Raw genomic sequence first — 22,232 nt, 5'->3', positions numbered from 1 at the left:
CACCTTTTCCGGGGCGGATTCACCGTGGATAAAAACACGGCGGAAACAGCTTTTGCTATGGGAAAACGCTCACCTCAACACATCCCACGAGGAACGAGGACACCATGGAGCCGGAACATCAAATACTCCCTGCCCTTGTATTCCTGCTCATCTACGACCAACAGCGACGTAGGCGCAGAAGATACCGTTGAGTACTGCACCTACGACACGGGGGAGGGGGGAGGCAAAGGTTAGGGGGACACCCACCAAACACCCCCATCCCCACCCTCGCATTAGACAACATACACACAAATGCAGTCACAAAAATCACAGTAACAACCCACAATCCCCCCGGAAGAATGCAAAGACAAAGCGAATTGCGGTCAAACTTTGTATTGTGCCAATATACTACTCATACAAAAATATACTGATATATCACGAAATCTGTCAAAATTAAATATACAATACAAGAAGTAGTGCAGATATGTACACAACAATGTCCGTGCACAAACAGTCCAAAAATGCATGGGCGTGGCCCACAATAGATACCTGACCAAAATCCGAGAGAACACTGCCGGGGCATCAGATTGAAACAATACAGGCACCTCAGGGGGAAGGGAAGGTGGGGCACCTCAGCCAGATGAATGCAAAGCCAGATCCACGACGGGGCTACATGCCCATGTATTCCATCCTGGGGAGTGCAAAGCCACAGTCTCTGAAGTCTCTACAGTGGGTGGCGTGCCCACTGTACCATCCTGGGGAGTGCAAAGCCACAGTCTCACAAGTCTCTACAGTGGGTGGCTTGTCCACTGTTCAATCCTGGGGAGTGCAAAGCCACAGTCTCTCAAGTCTCTACAGTGGGTGGCTTGCCCACTGTTCAATCCTGGGGAGTGCAAAGCCACAGTCTCTCAAGTCTCTACAGTGGGTGGCTTGCCCACTGTTCAATCCTGGGGAGTGCCAAGCCACAGTCTCTCAAGTCTCTACAGTGGGTGGCTTGCCCACTGTTCAATCCTGGGGAGTGCAAAGCCACAGTCTCTCAAGTCTCTACAGTGGGTGGGTTGCCCACTGAGCCATCCTGGGGAGTGCAAAGCCACATCTTCGCAAGTAGATGCAGTTCTCTACTGGTAATGGGTGGGACTGGTGCCCAGACTGGATGAGTCTCCCCGTGAAAGTACATGTCCTGTCACTGTCCCAGCTGCACATGGGAGAACAATGCCTGATGTGCCGGACTATTCATACCCACACGGTCTTTGCCCTGTTCAGCGGCCGTCACCATGGCGGTCTTTGCTCTGTTCAGCAGCGGTCTTCACCATGGCAGTCTTTGGCCTGTTCAGCGGTGCTTTGCCATGGTGGTCTTTGCCCTGTTCAGCAGTCTTCACCATGGCGGTCTTTGCTCTGTTCAGCGGTCTTCACCATGGCAGTCTTTGGCCTGTTCAGCAGTGCTTTGCCATGGTGGTTCTGGTACGGACATTGGTGTGTGGCATGACGAACTCCACACTGGACATTGGTGTGTGGCATGACGATGTCCACACTGGACATTGGTGTGTGGCATGACGAGCTCCACACTGGACGTTGGTGTGTGGCATGACGATCTCCACACTGGACGTTGGTGTGTGGCATGACGAACTCCACACTGGACGTTGGTGTGTGGCATGACGAACTCCACACTGGACGTTGGTGTGTGGCATGACGAGCTCCACACTGGATGTTGGTGTGTGGCATGACCAACTCCACACTGGACGTTGGTGTGTGGCTTGACGTTCCTTCATTGCCCAGCGGGGCTGTGGGATCCTGGACCCTCTTGGGCTGTGACTCCGGCGGTGGCGGTGGTCTCTGGACCAGTAACGATACTTGAGCCCTCCTGGGCTGTGACTCTGGCGGTGGTGTCTGGTCCAGTAACGATACTTGAGCCCTCCTGGGCTGTGACTCTGGCGGTGGTCTCTGGACCAGTAACGATACTTGAGCCCTCCTGGGCTGTGACTCTGGTGGTGGTCTCTGGACCAGTAACGATACTTGAGCCCTCCTGGGCTGTGACTCTGGCAGTGGTCTCTGGACCAGTGACGATACTTGGGCCCTCCTGGGCAATGACTCTGGCGGTGGTCTCTGGACCATTAACGATCCTTGAGCCCTCCTGGGCTGTGACTCTGGCGGTGGTCTCTGGACCAGTAACGATACTTGAGCCCTCCTGGGCAATGAGTCCGGCGGTGGTCTCCTGACCAGTAACGATACTTGGGCCCTCCTGGGCAATGAGTCCGGCGGTGGTCTCCTGACCAGTGACGATACTTGGGCCCTTCTGGGCAATGACTCCGGCGGTGGTCTCCTGACCAGTGACGATACTTGGGCCCTCCTGGGCTGTGACTCTGGCGGTGGTCTCTGGACCAGTAACAACAGTGCTGGCAGTTGTGTCAGGACCGCCGGAAATGATGGCGCACTTCTCCGCCGTGACACTCACAACAGGTTGGGGAGACTTCCTCGGGACCTTCCTCACCTTCTTTGGAGTTACAGCTGACTCACCAATCGCCTTGGATCCCATTTCACTTTTTGTCCCACCAGGAGTCTTGACACGGTACCGTCGTGCACTCTCCAATTTCAGAGCCTTTACAAGGGGTGGGCTGACAGTGCCTTGGCTCCAGGTCCTACTGCCTGCCCTGGTGGATGGGACACTCCAAAAACCTGGAACACGCACCACTGGTACTGGAGGCTTTTTGGCTGAGGTGCTACGACGGGCAAAAAGGTCAATTTGACATAGGGACAGTTTCTGACGTCCACTGGGATGGGTAGCTGGAGGGGCTCTGGGAGTGGAAGAAGAGGAGGTGGTTGTAGGAGGTGTCACTTCAGCTGTTTTGGGTGCAGGTGCAGGTACTGGAGGCTGTCGTGAGGTGGATGGATGTTGGGTGAGTGATTGCCGGCGTTTGGGTACTTTGGGAGGGGGCGTCACAGACACACTGGGAGAGGACACAGGGGACGTGTATATGGCAGTGGAGGTGGTGAGTGCAGGTGAGCGGCTTGTGGTGCTGGGTGTCCTGGTGCGAGTCCTAGTGCCTGTAGATGTGGTGCATGCAGGTGTGTGTGTAGACAACACTGGGAGGGAGGAGGGAGAAGAGGAGGAGGGGGACACAGTGGAGACAGTGGGTGTTGCTGTATCTGTATGGGTGTGATGCTTGTGTGAGTGCCTGTGGTGTGTGTGGTGCCTATGTTTGCTTGAGCTACTTGTGTGTGTTGAGTTGTGTGCATGCTGGTCTGTAGGTGTGCTTGGGATGTGCTGGGGTACAGGGGATTGGGTCTGGGTGGAGGAAGTTGGAGGGGGAGGCTGGACACAGGGACAATGGCTGCCATCAGTGCTGAGGCCAGAGATTGCAGGGTTCGCTGAATGACAGCCTGACCAGAATGAATGCCTTCCAGGAATGCATTACCGTGTTTCAACTCTCGTTCTACACCCTGGATGGCATTCACAATGGTAGACTGCCCAACAGTGAGTGACCTGAGGAGGTCAATGGCCTCCTCACTGAGGGCAGCAGGGGTGACTGGGGCAGGGCCTGAGGTGCCTGGGGCGAAGGTGATGCCCACCCTCCTGGGTGAGCAGGCACGGGGCGAATGCTGAGGGGCTGCTGGGAGGGCGGTGCTGGTAGGGGAGGTGGCGGCTGTACCTGTAGAAGTGGGGCGCACAGATGATGCCGCCACCAAAGGGGAGCTCCCATCGGCGGACGAGTCCGTGTCGCTGGTTGGTGATCCGGTGGCCGACATGAAGCTCCCCTCGCCCTCCATCCCACTGGTGAATTCAGAGTCTGTGGTGTGGCCCTCCATGGCCATGTGGGATGCAGCTCCCTCGTGCTCCGGTGCCACTGTACCTCCGCCTGTTGATGCTGATGTACAGGACAGTGAGAGCAGAAAAAGGGGGGAGACAGGAGAAAGAAAGTTTTAGTGCATGGCATACCGCCACCACTACGGTGGACAAGACAGACGCAGCAGCCCCATGCATTACGCCGTGCTCCTGCCCTCTGCACATGCTATTTCTGGGATATGGCCTACATGGCAATGGTAGAAATCTGCCCAAATGGATGGCAAAGGGGCAACTATACATCAATTTGCCTTTTTTTTTAGCTGGGGTAGAGTGCCACATGGCCTACATAACGGAGGGGCCTTGTCTACCTAACTCGCCCTGGCCTAGGGACACCCACAGCCCACCACCCCCACCCAGACAGCTCCACTGCACGCAAAGTCCATAGGATGAGGTTGTACTCACCCCCTTGTGTCTGCTGTGATGTCCTTAAGCGCCCATCCAACTCCGGGTAGGCCACCGCCAGGATCCGGAACATCAGGGGGGTCATGGTGCGACGGGCACCCCTCCCACGTTGGGAGGCCATCCCCAGCTGAGCCTCCTCCATCTTCTTGCTGCAGCGGCGAATGTCCTCCCATCTCTTCCGGCAGTGGGTGCCCCGTCTCTGGTCGGCCCCCAGGGTCCGGACTTCCTTGGCGATGGCACGCCAAATGTCCCTCTTCTGGTGGGCGCTGACCTACATGACATGCACAAGGAAAGAGGAACAGTCATTACTTACTGCACCGTCGTTGTAATTGGCCCCCTCCCAACTCTATCCCTGTGGCCCATTCATCCCCATGCATGACTGTTCTATGTACTCTGCCCCTTCCCTCATCCACCCAGCCCTCTCCACCCAGACCTAGCCCATACAACGTGCTCCCTGTGTACTAACCTGTTGGTCTGGAGGACCGTAGAGTAGCGTATACTGGGGGAGGACCCCATCCACAAGTTTCTCCAACTCCTGTGCAGTGAAGGCAGGGGCCCTTTCCCCAGACGCAGCAGCCATCGTCGCTTCCAGACCGAGGTCACAGCAGCACTAGCAGTGTAGGTCCTCTCCTGTCGAAGGTCAGGTATCTAGTGATTGAAGAGATAGAAAATGGTGGTGACGTCCGCGGCGGTGACGTCCGCGGCGGTGCGCATCATCACCGCCAGCGCACCTGTTCATTGGCTCCTGGGACCCATAGGGTCCAATGTTCCCAAGGCAGCATTGCGCCGCACTCTACGACCTGCTACCGTGACGGTGTCCAACGCCAGCGCAGTTATCCCACAATTCCATTGTCCCAGTTTAGAGGTCAGGCAGCCGCCATTTCAGGGGCCCACATGGTTTCAATTACTACTGTGTCACACATACCGAGGCCTACACTCAAAACCTTTCACGGATGGGTTAATTGTCTGGTGTAGTCTTGTGTGTGACTGTGGGTACATACCTGGAGGAATGCTGACAGTTTCTTCGCTGTTGTCCTTCTTAGGCACCGTCAGTTGGGACATATTGAAAGATTGCGGAAACCGCCAGTGTACCGACCGCTGGTGGACCTGTTGACAATGGAAGAGCGACATGTCATCGTGACCTACCGGTTTGACCGTGCCACAATCCAGGAACTATGTACCCAGTTGGAGCCAGACCTGATTTCACCAATCCGCCATCCGACTGGAATCCCCCCTGACGTGCAGGTGCTGTCAGTGCTCCATTTCCTTGCAAGTGGGTCTTTTCAGACAACAGTGGCCATGGCATCAGGGATGTCCCAGCCTATGTTTTCCAACGTCTTGTCCAGAGTGTTGTCTGCCCTGCTAAAACACGTAAGGAGATACATCATTTTCCCTGAGGTGGCGGATTTGCCTACAGTGAAAGGTGACTTCTATGCCCTTGGACATATCCCCAACGTCGTAGGTGCCATTGATGGGACCCATGTAGCTCTGGTCCCCCCCCCCGCAGGAATGAACAGGTGTACAGGAACAGGAAGAGTTATCATTCAATGAATGTCCAGATGGTCTGTTTGGCAGACCAGTACATCTCGCAGGTAAATGCAATGTTCCCTGGCTCAGTGCATGATGCCTACAACCTGCGGAATAGCAGCATCCCTGATATGATGGGTGAACTCCAGAGGCACAGTGTATGGCTATTGGGGGACTCTGGTTACCCCAACCTGTCCTGGCTACTGACCCCAGTGAGGAATCCCAGGACCAGGGCAGAGGAACGGTACAATGAGGCCCATGGGCGGACTAGGAGGGTGATCGAGCGGACCTTCGGCCTCCTGAAGGCCAGGTTCAGGTGCCTCCATATGACAGGTGGGTCCCTATTCTACTCACCGAAGAAGGTGTGCGACATCATCATCGCCTGCTCCATGCTCCATAACTTGGCATTGCGACGCCAGGTGCCTTTTCTGCAGGAGGATGATCAAGATGACGGTGTTGCTGCAGCGGGTGAGCCTGTGGAGCCTGTGGACAGTGATGAGGATGAAGCTGATGAAGATGAAAACGACAACAGGGAGTCTGTCATACAGCAATATTTTCAGTGAGACACAGGTGAGTACATTTTCATGTTTCACATAATATTACATTTCACACGTCTACCTCTATCCTGTACCTACATTTCACTCCCTATTTGTTAACTGAGTTGTCCCCTTCCATTTCAGTTTCAGTAATGTGGTAACCTACGTGTCAACAGCTTGCACCCTTGAAAGGCTTGTGATGTGTGACATTGGTATGTAGGCCTTCCAATGGGTAACCTTTTTTAACACTGTAATTGACAATACAAAGTTCACAATCATTGACTGACTCCAATATTATTAAGGTTTCAAGGGTGTTTATTTAAGTGCATAAAAATGTGGAGGGGTTGTGAAATGGGGATAGGTCATGGTGGAAGAATGTCCATGGCAGATCCAGTCTATTAGTATCACAGGTACATTGCACATCTGGCCATTGAAAGTGGAGCTGGGGCAGTTCCAATGTGGACAGGGTAACAAAGTGGGACAGTGGGGGGACAATCAGGGTAGTCTTATTTCCTGGCGGGGGTCTTGCCATCTTGCTCTGTCCTGTTCCTGGATCTCAGGGACCGCTTTCGTGGTGGTTCTCCATCTGTAGGGGGTGGGGTGCTGGTGTGTTAGTCCTGTGGCGGGGCGTCCTGTCCACTTGCGCCGGCGGAGGTGGTGGGCAGTTCGTCGTCCTGGCTAGTGTCAGGGGCCCCTTGGAGTGCCACGGTGTCCCTCAAGGTCTTTTGAATGTCCGTCAGCACCCCTACGATGGTGCCAAGGGCGGAGCCTATGGTCCTGAGCTCCTCCCTGAACCCCAAATACTGCTCCTCCTGCAGACGCAGGGTCTCCTGCAACTTGTCCAGTACCGTCTCCTAGGAGTGGTGGTATGCTTCCATGATGGAGGAGAGGGCCTTGTTGAGAGTAGGTTCCCTTGGCCTGTCCTCCCTCTGTCACACAGCAGCCCTCCCAGTTCCCCTATGTTCCTGTGCCTCCGTCCCCTGGACCGTGTGCCCACTACCACTGCCCCCAGGTCCCTGTTGTTGTTGGGGTGTTGGGTTACCCTGGGTGCCCTGTAGTGGTGGACACACCGCTGATTGACCTGTCCTGGGTAGGGAGGTATGGGCCCGCTGGGTGGGTGCTGTGCTGATGTTACCAGAGGGTGGCAACTCGGTGTTGGGCTGTGGCTGGGCAAGGGGAACCGACTGTCCTGAGGCCTACGATGGTCCGGGCTGGTCATCAAGATCCAGTAGGGCAGGGCTGCTGTCGTCACTGTGGGCCTCTTCTGGGGGTGGAGTGGTGTTGTCTGGACCCTCTGGTGTGGTGACGTTCCTTCGGGTTCCTGCGGGGGTATGAGTACAGGATTATTGCACATGTGTGTTTCATGGTGTGCAATGGTTGGGTGTGCATGTACCACAGTGCTAGCATTCCTGTGTGGGAGCTTGTGTGGTAATGGTTGGGGGGTGTTGTGGGTCTGTGCAGTGGGCATGCTTTAGTGATGGGTATCCATGCTTAGTTGTGTCATGCAGGTCTTGGGGTTGGGATGGGTGGTTGGTGTTATGGGTACATTAGTGAGGAGTTAGGGTGTTAGTGGAGGGTGTGAGGGTGGGGGTGTGTGATAGCATGCAGGTAGGGTGGGGGATATGATAGTTGAGATTTGACTTACCAGTGTCCGTCCATCCAACGACTCCTGCGAGGCCCTCAGGATGCAAGATGGACAAGACTTGCTCCTCCCATGTTGTTAGTTGTGGGGGAGGAGGTGGGGGTCCGCCGCCAGTCCGCTGTACCGCGATGTGGTGCCTGGATACCATGGAACGCACCTTCCCCCGTAGGTCGTTCCAAGATGGTTTTTGATACACAGTTTATGTAAGGGCCCCAAAGTTTCAGATCATATTTAAACAGGTCAGACGGTATGCTGTCTAGCCCAGGCACATTCCCCGATTTTTGGGCCATGATGGCTATCTTAGTTTGCCTCATGGAGAACGGTGTCATCACATCTGCCCATGCAGTGCCACTCTCATTTACGCTCTCTATACAAATTGGAAAGTCGGGCTCCTGTCTGTAAAGTTTAGTGAAGTAGAGAGTCCAGTCATCAGCAGAAATGTGACAATCGTGTCTGAACCTCTCATTTTGCCCATTTTGAGAAACCAAGGACCAAAACTGCTCAGCGTTATTTTTCTTAGCTGCTGATAACAATTCTTGCCATGTTGCCTCCTCCCACTGTGTCTTACTTCTTACTAGTCTTTACTGCAACAGCAAATTCACGCCTTGCCAGGATTATCATTGGTCTGTCCTTTTGTCTTATTGCTTCCCGAAGTCTACGCTTGGCCTTTTTACATATGATATTGAACCATCTATTGCGTTTGCCTGCTTCCAGCTGTTTGGTTCCTATGGTAACTCTAGTAAATAAAACTTTCAGAGAAGCAAACCGTTCAGTGTGTTTAGCCATAATCTGGTTAGGCATGTACGTGCTAGATACAAGGGCTGGTAATTGGCTGGAAACTAAGGGGGTCATTCCGACTGGGGACCACGGAAGCACCGCCCACAGGCTGGCGGTGCTTCCAGGGCCATTCTGACCGCGGCGGTAAAGCCGCGGTCAGAAAAGGGGAACCGGCGGTTTCCCGCCGGTTTTCCCCTGGCCCAGGGAATAGCAGCGCCGCCATGGGGATTCCGACCCCCTTCCCGCCACCCTGTTTCTGGCGGTTTTCACCGCCAGAAACAGGATGGCGGGAACGGGTGTCGTGGGGCCCCTGGGGGCCCCTGCACTGCCCATGCCACTGGCATGGGCAGTGCAGGGGCCCCCTATCAGGGCCCCATAAAGATTTTCACTGTCTGCTTTGCAGACAGTGAAAATCGCGACGGGTGCCACTGCACCTGTCGCACCCCTGCAACTCCGCCGGCTCCATTCGGAGCCGGCTTCCTTGTTGCAGGGTTGTTCCCGCTGGGCCCGCGGGCGCCCTTTTGGCGGTCGCCCGCCGGCCCAGCGGGAAAGTCGGAATGACCCTCGCGGTCTTTTGAACGCGGAGCGGTCTTCCGACGGGGTTACTTTGGCGGGCGGCCTCCGCCGCCCGCCAAAGTCGGAATGACCCCCTAAGTCATGCATTCTAGTCACTAGAGCACCTGAGCTCCTGAAAGTTTCCCATTTTATGGTACGTTGGTTGCTTGTCACCACTAAGGGGGGCATAGCCTCATGCTCTCGTTGATTGTCTCCAGTACCAGAAAACCACCTCTTGCCCTCTACCATAATAGGGGAATGGTCGCTGTTACATTGAACTCCCACCCTAAGGTCCTTATTCTCCTGCCAGATCCTTACGTCGATAAGCAAATAGTCAATGAGGCTACTATAGCTCCCTCTAAAGAAAGTTGGATTTGCTGGGACATCTGAGGGAAAGCGCCCATTTCCTGGCCATAGACCATGCATTATCATTAAGTCCATGACCTGCAAAGCCCTAGTACTAGACTTAGGCTGTTTACTCAACGTAGAGAAGGATAGAATTCACCCATATAGCGTCCTCTACTTGCGTTAATTCAGAAAAAGGGAGTTGGGCTCTTGGGACACGTTAATATCTCCAACTATGATGACAAAGTGTGAGAGAAGTAATTCTGTCACATGAGCACTTCACAAGCTAATAGTTTTTGTGGTTTGGCAAGGGGAACCTGCCTGTTATAGATGTTGACACAAAGAAGCTAGGGTCCCTGATTTAACTCAATTAAGACTGCCAATATGTCAGCTGAATCAACATAAATGTCCTTCATTTCACCCACCTGGGAAATTTGGATCCATGTGATGAGGCCCCCTTATGCCCTCCCAGAAGCGGAAGGGCTAGCCTCCTTGCAAAATGAGATATACCCCTGCCTGTGAACATTTGTAGTGGCCCATGTTTCCTGGAATAGACAGATACTAAAGCTATCAATAAACAACCCCCACTCAACATCGTCAATCTTATTCTGCATGCCTGTTACATTCCATGTAATTAATGCAGGGTGGATGGACCCAGATCCCATGTACATATTACATGAGTCTTTAGGACTAGATGTTATCTTTAGCCTTCTAATGTCATCTGCCACATTTGAATTCTCAACTTGGTCATGCCTCCTCAAAGTGATCAATTCAGGGTACTTTTTTAATCCCATTTGGGAGTTACCAACCCCGGGCAGTGGGTTAGTGTTCGGGGGGGACTGATGCTGTCCACCATCAGTCTGAGAGATCATCTACTTGCATTGCTCTCGGTGAGCTCTGTTTTTTTTGCCAAATTTGCACACTCCCTCCTAGCAGTATCCATGGAGGGAGCCCTTTGTGATGAAACTTGTTCCACAGTTCACATCATAGATATTCCCCTTGTCTGGGGTGGTAGGTACCCCCTTAACCAGAATGCCTTGTTTGGGCCAAGAGTTTTTAAAAACAATGTTTGAGCTGTTTCGTAATGGATTACGGGCCTCTAAGGATATCAAACCTTTTACCAACTTTGGGCTAGATAACATTAACTCGATGGTGTCCCAGGACCCTGTCTCCCCTGTATAGCGCTTGGCAGAAATAATATCAGAATGTATAATAGAGCCACATTGTCTAACATGTATTATCCAGGGGGAGACTTTATTCTTTAACGACAGGCTATCTTCTTGTGTGTTTGGTGGCAATGCGGGAACTTTACACACATAGATTGGATAACCTCTATTATATTTATTAACAGGAGGCCGCCCAATTGATGGAGTTCCATGCCACTCCCACACGAGAATGAGGCTGTGTCGGAGGGCTGCTATGACTGTTAACCCTGGAACCGTTGTAGGTACTGCCCAAGGGTGCTCTTGGCCTATCGGCTACCCTGGTGGGGCCTACACTCGGTACATTGCTCTGCTCTATGGGAGCAGGCAGGATGCGTTTCGACCTCTTCCCTTGGGGACTCTCCTCATCCCTTTCCATTGCAGTTGGTCAAAGTAGGGTGAGTACCTCCATCTTCATTTGTTTTAGTTCCTTTACCTGTTAATAAGGTTGACCACTTCCTCCTGGAAGTTAACGCCTGTAGACTGGTGGCTAGATGTTTCCAAGTTTAAATCAAGATTGCCAGTTCCGAGACAGTGGTCAAGGTCCCCCACCAAAGAAAACATATTTGTGCAAGGGACTGATTTGGGCACCCACATCTGTTTTTTGTGGAGGGCTAGATCTCCTGTCCTGTGCATTGGTTTCATCATGTTCCCCTGGCATTGACAATACTGTCGGCACACCTGTATTACAGAATGTACCTCCCTTTTTAGACAGTCTAGTCTTAAAGAAAGAAGAGAGAGAGAGAGATGCTTTTCGGCCTCTTAGTGTCTCCCCTTTATTTGCCTTTCAGCATGGACTCTACGTCTTCAATTAAAGTGTCAATTTCGTTAGTAACAAAGTTAGACGATCTGTTGGAGGTTTTGTGAGACTTGTGTATTTTGGGTAAAGCAGCACCCACCACAGGGCTCCCTTGTGCTCTGCGCTTCCCCATCCTCTGATCTGTATTGAGGGTGGCGATGGCTTTAAAAAACAATAAAACAGTTAGGATCACAGATGTTCAAACCCTACCTTAAATCCAGAAGGGATGGCCCAGCCCAGCCTCTGACGGGCACGGACGGACCAGCCCTTGGCCCGGGCTTTGCCTGGGTATGGCCCGGGCATGTCCCGCACTGCAGGAGACCCAAGGTGCTTTTAAGTGCTCGTTGTCCTGTGGTTTCTGGTGCTTGTGCAGCCCCCTCACCTGGGGCCTCCTGGGATGAGTCCCCGATGAAGAGCACTTCCCGCGCTGTGGGAGATCCAAGGTGCTTTTAAGCACTCTTAGTCCTGTGGTTTCTGGTGTTGGTTCTGCCCTCTGACCTGGGGCCTCCTGGGACAACTAGTCCCTGATGAAGAGCGCGTCCTGTGCTGCGGGAGACCCAAGGCACTTTTAAGCACTCGTCGTCCTGTAGTTTCTGGTGCTGGTGCCGCCCCCTGACTCGGTGGAACACAGGTCAGAAACTTTGGCTGAACAAGCAGGGGATAGCAGGGCAAAGCCATCGTTATTACCTTCCAACAGCTCTCTCATTAAAGACTCATTGCTTTTAAACAGATACTGCACAGCATCAACAAAAAACGGGAAAAAAGAAAAAAGAGACGCAATGTTGCAACCACTGTTGCCAGTCATATCAATCTGAACACATATGATTGCATCACTGAGTAGGAGTGTACATGCGTCACCATGCATGTTTGTGCATAAATTTAAAATTTTTAAAAGCACTTATCTTTTAGTGAAGGGCCCAGCAGCAAATGGCATCTGCTGAAACCTCCAAACAACTGCAACCTAAACAGAAAAATGCTACTGTCTGTAAATGGTGGGGGTGCAACAGAGAAGTAGGTGACAGAAAACAACTGAGAATGGTAGGGGTGAAAAAAAAAAAAAAGCTAAGTGGATGAGGAGAGTAATACATCACACGAAGGAAAGAGCAACGAGGAATGCACCGGTGTTAGGTGGAGAAAACAAGAGAAAGAGATCATCCCCCATGAGTGTGAGTAACTTGGAGCACAGGGCCGAGTGCTTAGCAGTTATAGAAGCTCATGTGGGAGAGAGCTATAAAGCACATGCACTGACATGGAGTGTTTAATGAATTAAATGCAAAAAAGTAGTGTCCTAAACCTGGGCTGCAGAAGGATACAAGTCACTGTATCAAAAGGATAGTAAAGAGTATATGCTCCAGACGACGGACAAATACAAGAAGAGAAGAAAGAGGCAGTAAAGACATTGAATAAGAAGGAAGTGTATGAGGGTGAGAACAAAGCTCACCAATGGAAGCAATAACTGCATGTCCACTCTAGGTTCTCAGTATAGCCCAGAAACGTTTTTTTACAACGAGACAGCGACAAGTTGTCTGGTAGTGGAGACCTAAAAATGGCCTGCAGGTACTGTCATTTCCTGTGCTGGTGTACTAAAAAGGCTCTCTTGGGTGATGCACAGCTCCAAGCCAGTGTATATCTAGAGGTAAGCATGAACTGTCTAGCATAGGGGTTGCACCAGAAGGATATCTTTCAAGTACAAGTTCCTATGCCTACACAAATTCTGAAGCAACCCACAAATTGGATGTGTGGTGTGCCCTGCAGCACATGTGCAATAGGAGGGTTTTCGGGACAATTGAAAGTATTTCCCCCCTTGTAAACTTGCTTCAACCAGGTAAGATTTGTTGACACAGAGCCCAGTCTGCCTATCTTAGTAGATTGTGATTTGTGTAAAAATCTATGGGCCTCATTATGACTTCAGTGGTCCTTTTCCAGGCCCGCCGAAGCTGCTGCAGCCACAGACCTGTGCTGGCAGTTTGTTGGCTGCCATATTAGGAGTCCTTGGAGGACTGCCGCCTATTTCTGGGTGGAAGTCCGACTCCGAAGTGTCAGTTGCATCTCCAGCACCGCCACAGCAGCAGGACTCCGCCCATCATATTACAAGCCGCAGTATGGCGTGGTGGAGTCCTGCGGGTATGGTTGTGCTGGCGGTGTAAGATTGTCAGGACCCATCCCTTCCTGGATGTCCTCCTCGACAAAGAAGGTAAGTGGGCATCGGAACGGGGGGATGTCTGAGTGTGTGTGTGCGTGGGTGCTTGTCTGCAGAGGGGGGAGAGGGTGGTGAATGTGTGTGTGTATGCAAGTGAATGTGAATATGTGTGCATGTATGTGCGCATGTATGGGGTGTGTGAGTGAATGTTTGTGAATGAGTGGGGGTGTCTGCGTGCATGTTTGCGAGTGAATGAGGGTGTCTTTGTGCATGTTTGCGAGTGAGAGGGGGTGTCTGTGTGGATGTATGCGTATGTTGAGGGGTGTGTATATGAATGCATGCATGCATGAAAGAGTGCGGGGGTGTTTGTGGGTGTGTGGACGGGTGGGGGGATGTGTGCATGTGTGGGGACATTTGTGTATGTGTGTGCTGGTGACAGGAATGGAGATTCCTGTTGCCGGGTGAGTGACCGCCAGTGTTTTCGTGGTGGGGTGCCTGGCAGTGTGCAGCCTCGTAATCCAGCTGGCATGCTGATGCCTGTCACCAGGTTGGAGGTGCTAACTGATGGCTGCAGCAGTGCGACCACACCTGGCAGGCCAGGGGTTGTTGTAGAGACCTGCATTCTGCCAAGCCCCACAACCCGTGTTGTGGCGGTCCTTACCGCTTGGTCAATGGCGGAAAGACCTCACAGCGAAGCTGGCGGTCTCATGACCGCCAACCTCGTAATAAGGCCTTATGTGTTTGCAAAGATCTGACAAGTTACACCTGAGTAAAGCCCTCTTGATGCAAAGCGCTGAAAAACAACATTAAGGTGGTCATTCCAACCTCGGCGGTAAAAGGCGCTTACCGCCAGACAGAAGACCGCCAAAACACCGCCGCAGTCGCGGTAAACCGCCACGGTCATTCTGACCCACACTAGGCAAACCGTTAAAATACCGCCATCCACAAAAGTCCGCCACACCAAAGGTCAGCGATAAACTGGCGATGACCAAACCTCCACCGTCACGCCAACAGAAATACGCCCATGCCATTACGACCCACGAATCCACGCGGCGGTCTTTCAACCGCGGTATTCTATTGGCGGTACACACCGCTGCGGTCGAAATACACATACACCTACAAAACACTACCACATTGGACAATTCGAAATACACACACCTGATACACATACACACACCACTCCCACACACCCAATACATTATAAAACACAAACCCACATCACCCACAAACCCTTACGACCAGAAATATCGAACGAAGACCAGAGAGAGACACCACAATCTACAAACAAGCATCCACAGGCACACAATACCAATACCCACAGAACTTCCACGCACCTCACACAACACACCACTAAATAGCACCCCACCTATCACTACACACTCCACCCCACACATCATCCACACCACCCCATGGCACCTCAAAGACACCCCAGGTTCTCAGATGCTGAACTTAGGGTCATGGTGGAGGAAATCCTACGAGTAGAGCCCCAGCTGTTCGGGACACAGGTGCAGCACACCACCATTGCCAGGAAGATGGAGCTATGGCAAAGAATAGTCAACAGGGTCAACGCTGTGGGACAGTACCCAAGAAATCGGGATGACATCAGGAAGAGGTGGAACGACCTACGGGGGAAGGTGCGTTCCATGGTATCAAGGCACAACATCGCGGTACAGCGGACTGGCGGCGGACCCCCACCTCCTCCCCCAGAATTTACAACATGGGAGGAGCAAGTCTTGAACATCCTGCATCCTGAGGGCCTCGCTGGAGTAGGCGGAGGAATGGACTCTGGTAAGTCTCATCTTCACTACTTCATCCCCCCCACCCCACCTGCATGCCAACTCATACCCCCACCCTCACCCCCTTTACAACTACCCCTTGCAAATGTCTCACCATCACAACCCACCCATCCCAAAACTTAGCCCTGCATGCTGCCCCAAAGCATGGACACCCATCACCAAAGCATGCCCAATGCACGTACCCATCACCCCCCCTCCCCCCAAAAACACTGTCACAACAGCCCCCACAAAGGAATGCCAGCACTGGGGTACACGGGCACCCACCCATTGCACGCCATTGGCACACACAGAAGCAATAACCATACTTTTATACCCCTGAAGGACCCGAATGCCAGGTCACCGCGCAGGAGGGTCCACAAATGTCTCCTCCACCCCCAGAAGAGGCCCACAGTGATGACAGCAGCTCTGTCTCCCTGGATCTAGATGACCAGCCCAGTCCATCGGGGACCTCTGGACAGTCGGTTTCCCTCAGACAGGCACAGGCCACAGCAGACCTTCCCCCCTCTGGGAACACCAGCACAGCACCCACCTAGCGGGCCCATACCTCTGTCCCCAGGACACGTCAATCAGCGGTGTGTCCACCACTACAGGGAACCCAGGCTAACCCACCACCCCAACAACAACAGGGACCTGGGGGCAGTGGTAGTGGGCACACGGTCCAGGGGACGGAGGCCCAAGGAAACAGGGGAACTGGGAGGGCAGCTGTGCGACAGGGGGGGGATAGGCCTAGGGAACCCACTCTCCATGAGGCCCTCTCCTCCATCATGGGAGCATACCACCACTCCCAGGAGACGATGGCGACGGTCCTGGCCAGGTTTCAGGAAATCCAGCTTCTGCAGGAACAACAGTATATGGGGTTCAGGGAGGAACTGAGAAACATCGGTACCGCCATGGGTACCATCGTAGTGGCCCTGAATGAGTTAATCTCCACATTGCGGACCACTCTGGCACCTCAAAGGGCCCCTGACACTAGCATGGACCAAGAACTGGCTACCACCTCCGCCGGCACTAGTGGACAGGAGGCCCCGACAGAAGACCAACAGGCCACCAGAACCCCACCCCCTGCAGAAGGAGAACCACCCCGCAAGCGGGCCCTGAGATCCAGGAAGAAGACAGAGTAACATGTCAAGACCCCCGCCAGCAAAGGATACCGCCCTGATTGTCATCCCACTGTCCCACATTGTCACCCTGTCCAACCTTAAACTGCCCCTGCTCCACTTCCCACAGGCATTTGGACAATGCACCTGTGAACCTGATAGTCTGGACTCTGCCATGGACAATCCTCCACCATCACCCCTCACCGATTTGCAACCACCCATCCAAATTAGAGCACTTGAATAAACACACTTATTGCACATAAACAATCTGGAGTCTGTCTGTGATTTTAACAAATGTATTAGACATGACAGTGCCACAATTGTTATTCACATAGTGATGCCAAAAAACCGCTGTCACACAGTTGTAGTCCATGGGGAAACTAAGCAGATATCACGCAGTGGGGTCCACAGCTCTGAAAACGGAAGGGAAAGTCACAACACAGTTACCATACACTGGGGGGAAAAGTCAGACAGTAGAGAGGTAGAAGTCTTTAAGTAAATGTAATATGCCGGTGTGTACTCTTACCTGTGTGTCACTGAAAGTATTGCTCTATTACTGTGTTCCTGTTGTCTATGTCGTCCTCTTCGGCTTCCTCTTCTTCACTCTCCACAGGCTCCACAGCTGCTACAACACCACCATCTGGACCATCCTCCGGCAGGAAAGGCACCTGGAGGCGCAAAGCCAGGTTGTGAAGCATACAGCAGGCCACGATGATCTGGCACACCTTCTTTGGTGAGTACATTAGGGATCCACCTGTCATATGGAGGCACCTGAACCTGGCCTTCAGGAGGCCGAAGGTGCGTTCTATCACCCTCCTAGTCCGCCCATGGGCCTCATTGTAGCGTTCCTCTGCCCTGGTCCTGGGATTCCTCACTGGGGTCAATAGCCAGGAAAGGTTGGGGTAACCAGAGTCCCCTAATAGCCACACACGGTGCCTCTGGAGTTGCCCCATCACATACGGGATGCTGCTATTGCTCAGGATGTAGGCGTCATGCACAGAGCCAGGGAACTTGGCATTAACATATGAGATGTACTGGTCTGCCAAACAGACCATCTGGACATTCATCGAATGATAACTTTTCCTGTTCCTGTACACCTGTTCACTTTCTCTGGGGGGTACCAAAGCCACATGGGTCCCATCAATGGCACCTATGATGTTGGGGATATGTCCAAGGGCATAGAAGTCACCCTTCACTGTAGGCAAATCCCCCACCTCAGGGAAAACGATGTAGCTCCGCATGTGTTTGAGCAGGGCAGACAACACTCTGGACAACAGCTTGGAAAACATGGGTTGAGACATCCCTGATGATATGGCCACTGTTGTTTGAAATGACCCACTTGCTAAGAAATTGAGTACTGACAGCACCTGCACTAGAGGGGGGATCCCTGTGGGTTGGCGGATGGGTGACATCAGGTCTGCCTCCAGCTGGGCACACAGTTCATGTATAGTGGCTCGGTCAAGCCTGTATGTCAGAATGACATGTCGATCCTCTATTGTCGACAGGTCCACCAGCGGTCTGTACACTGGAAGATTCCTCCATCTCCTCGCATTGCCAAGCGGACGGTGCCTAGGAAGGACAAGAGCGAGCACAGAGTCAATCAACCCACAGGTACGTTCCCACAGCTTGCACACAACACGATTCACTATGCATTGAATGGTGTGTATGAGTGTTGAGGAAAGGCCTAGGTATGTGTGACGCATGAGGAATTAAGCCATGTGGGCCCTTGAAATGGCGGCTGCCTGACCTGTGAAGTGTGACAATGGGATGTGAGGTCAATGCGCTGGCGTGGCACACCGTGGCGGTAGGCGGTCGAAGACCGCGGCGCAAAGCCGCATTGGTTCACATTGAATCCTATCTTCAGCCACTACGTCCATCACCAGCACACCCACCAGAACACTCCGCACACGTGCAGTCACCACCCCCACTACCATGTACACGTCCCCTGTGTCCTCTCCCAGTGTGTCTGTCACCCCCTCTTCCAAACCACACAAACGCAAGCAGCCACCCACCCAACAGCCATCCACCTCACGACAGCCTCCAGCCCAAGCACCTACACCCAAAGACACCAGACTTCACACTCCTACAACCACATCCTCTTCCTCCACTCCCATACCCACTACACCTACCCATCACTCTCTTTCCAAATTGCTTTTCCTTGCCAACCTTAACCTCTTTCCAACAACTCCCCCACCCAGTCCATCTCATAAGACTGCAATCAGCACCTCAGCCACCACCAAACCAGGACCTATCAAGACTGTTGTCCAAGGACTGTGGAGTCCCCCACCCTCAAGGGCAACAACTCCGGCGAGGAGCCAAGGCACGCCCAGCCCACCCCCGGAAAAGCACCCAAAAGTGAGCAGTGCCCGGCGCGAGAGGCCACGGACACCAGGGACCAAAATCCCTACCCTGGCTCCGTCTGGAAGTGGGGTGCCACCTGGCACACCGCCAAAGGGGTCAAAGGGCCACAGACGATCAGGGAAGGGTGGGAAGGGCAGCACGCCTGACAAGTCCGGCAGCAGGCCAGCTGCCCAGGAGTGCCCCACCAGCCCCCTCCGAGTTGTGCAGGAGGACACCCATAGGCCCGGTACGGCAGCCCAGGAGGGCCCCGCAAGCCAACGGACAGATGGGCAGGAAGGCCCTGCCAGCCACATGCCAGGTGGCGAGTGACACCCATGCCTGGGCCGGAACCGCTGAACTGGGCACCGCCGTCTCAAGCACCGCTGAACTGGGCCCTTTCAATCAAGCACCGCTGAACTGGGCACCGCCGTCTCAAGCACCGCTGAACAGGGCCCTTTCAATCAAACACCACTGAACTGGGCACCGCCGTCTCAAGCACCGCTGAACTGGGCACCGCCGTCTCAAGCACCGCTGAACTGGGCCCTTTCAATCAAGCACCGCTGAACAGGGCACCGCCGTCTCAAGCACTGCTGAACTGGGCACCGCCGTCTCAAGCACCGCTGAACTGGGCCCTTTCAATCAAGCACCGCTGAACTGGGCACAGCCGTCTCAAGCACCGCTGAACAGGGCCCTTTCAATCAAACACCACTGAACTGGGCACCGCCGTCTCAAGCACCGCTGAACAGGGCCCTTTCAATTTAACACCGCTGAACTGGGCACCGCCGTCTCAAGCACTGCTGAACAGGGCACCGCCGTCTCAAGCACTGCTGAACAGGGCACTGCCGTCTCAAGCACCGCTGAACAGGGCACCGCCGTCTCAAGGACCGCTGAACAGGGCACCGCCGTCTCAAGCACCGCTGAACAGGGCACCGCCGTCTCAAGCACCGCTGAACTGGGCAATGCCGTCTCAAGCACCGCTCCGCTGGGCCCTTCATCTCAAGCACCGCTCGGCTGGCCACCGCCGTCTCAAGCACCGCTGAACTGGGCCCTTCATCTCAAGCACCGCTGGCCCATTGGCGGAAGGGGCAGGCCCGCATCTGTGTCGGGCAGGGCTGCACGAAGCACTCTGGGCACTAGTCCCCCTCCAGTACCAGTGGAGACTGTTATCCACTTGAGAGACTGTGGCTTTGCACTCCCCAGGATTGGACAGTGGGCAGCCCACCCACTGTAGAGACTTGTGAGACTGTGGCATTGCACTCCCCAGGATTCGACAGTGGGCAAGCAACCCACTGTAGAGACTTGAGAGACTGTGGCTTTGCACTCCCCAGGGTATGGCAGTGGGCAGCCCACCCACTGTAGAGACTTGTGAGACTGTGGCATTGCACTCCCCAGGATTGGACAGTGGGCAAGCCACCCACTGTAGAGACTTGAGAGACTGTGGCTTTGCACTCCCCAGTATATGGCAGTGGGCAGCCCACCCACTGTAGAGACTTGTGAGACTGTGGCTTTGCCCTCCCCAGGGTATGGCAGTGGGCAGCCCACCCACTGTAGAGACTTGTGAGACTGTGGCTTTGCACTCCCCAGGATGGGACAGTGGCCATGGAGGCCCCTCGTGGATCTGGCGTCGTGTACTCATGTGGCTGAGGTGCCCCCCCTTCCCTTCCCCCTGAGGTGCCTGTAGTTTTTCTATCTGATGCCCCTGCAGTGTTCTCTCCGTTTAGGTCAGGTATCTTGTGTGGGCCTTGCCCATGTGATTTGGGCCCAGTGGTCCACGGACAATGACAGTTAGAATTATCAGACTTTTAATATTTATGTATATATTAGTTTAAAATGTGTGATATTTTTATAAGGCAATAATCCAATATATTCGACTGTTTATGATCTATTCCTTTTGTCTTTGCATTCTTTCGGGGGGGGCTTGGGGGTTGTAACAGTGATGTATTGCTATGCATTGATGTGTGTGTTGTAGTGGGTGGGGGTGGGTGTGTCGTGTATGTGTGTCCCCGTAATATTTTCTTCTCCCCCCTCCCCTGTGTCGTAGGTGCAGTACTCACCGTTGTCTTCTGCGCCGGCGTTCGTGCGCCTGGTAGAGGAGCAGGAATACAATAGCTGGTAGGATGTGTAATTCGGGTTCCATGCTGTCCAGATTCCTCGTGGGGTGTATGGAGGTGAGTGTTTTCGGTTTGAAATGTCTGTTTCCGCCGTGTTTTTATCGGCGGGGCTACCGCCCCGGAAAAGGTGGCGGATTGGTGGGTTGTGATAGGGTGGGCGGTACATTGTCTCCCGCCTGTCTGTTGGCGGTGACCGCCGCGCTGTTTGTTTGTCCCGCCGTGGTGGTCGGAGTGTCAAAGTGGTGGTCTCTGTTGGCGGTTTCCGCCAGGGTCAGAATTCCATTTTTTTAACCGCCAGCCTGTTGGCAGGTTAGACGCCGCTTTAACACCGACCGCCAGGGTTGGAATGAGGGCCTAAGTGTTATTTGAGTATAGCAAAAGGCTCCTTACAAGTGAAAAATTCTTTTTGTGCTGGAAAATAAATACTTTTGCAAGAATATACATGGCTTTGCACAGAGACATTTTAAGGCATGGACAAAGGGATCTACTGCTCACTGTGCCACTGGATTCAAGCCAGCCTGGCTGATGAAGGGTGATACCCTGAAACTGGTCCCGGGATGCTTTTTTCCAGTCGAGGAAGGACCTGGCCTGGCAGTTCGGGCTGGGCTGTTCCCATAAGGAACAGGGTCAAGACTGATTTGCACATGGCTGGATCCAAACTGGGGTGGCATGGTGCACAAAAGAACAATGAATTAAATCCAGATCTGTGACTGGAGGTGAGTGTTTTGCATTGTTCAGCACTCCGTCCATTATCCTGTTTCCATGAGAAACAGGGTCAAGACTGATTTGCAGATGGCTGGGTCCAAACTGGGGTGGCATGGTGAACAAAGGAATAATGGCTTAAAGCCAGATCTGTGACTGGGGGTGAGTGTTTGCATTGTTCAGCACTCTGTCCATCATTCTTTTATGTTGCTAAAGTTGACCTAAGTGGGAAGGGTATGCCCAGACGTGGGTCCCTTGCTCACTGTGCCACTCAATTCAAGCTAGCCTGGCTGATGAAGGGTGATACCCTGAAACCAGTCACAGGATGCTTGTTTCTGGTCCAGGGAGGACCTTACCTGGCAGATCGGGCTGGTCTGTTACCATGAGGAACAGGGTCAAGACTGATTTGCATATGGATGGGTCCAACCTGGGGTGGCATGT

At 53.3% G+C, this 22,232-nt stretch overlaps 1 protein-coding gene across 6 annotated transcripts in view; it reads right to left on the bottom strand.

The window, feature by feature from the left end:
* LOC138259714 (leucine-rich repeat and fibronectin type III domain-containing protein 1-like protein) overlaps positions 1-22,232 on the bottom strand; it is a 3,031,897-nt gene that overhangs the window by 1,499,952 nt on the left and 1,509,713 nt on the right. The gene's annotated exons all lie outside the window — the stretch shown is intronic.

The sequence above is a fragment of the Pleurodeles waltl genome, chromosome 9 (assembly GCF_031143425.1).
Source record: "Pleurodeles waltl isolate 20211129_DDA chromosome 9, aPleWal1.hap1.20221129, whole genome shotgun sequence".
Taxonomy (NCBI): domain Eukaryota; kingdom Metazoa; phylum Chordata; class Amphibia; order Caudata; family Salamandridae; genus Pleurodeles; species Pleurodeles waltl.
This window is presented reverse-complemented; position numbering and strand designations above follow the sequence as displayed.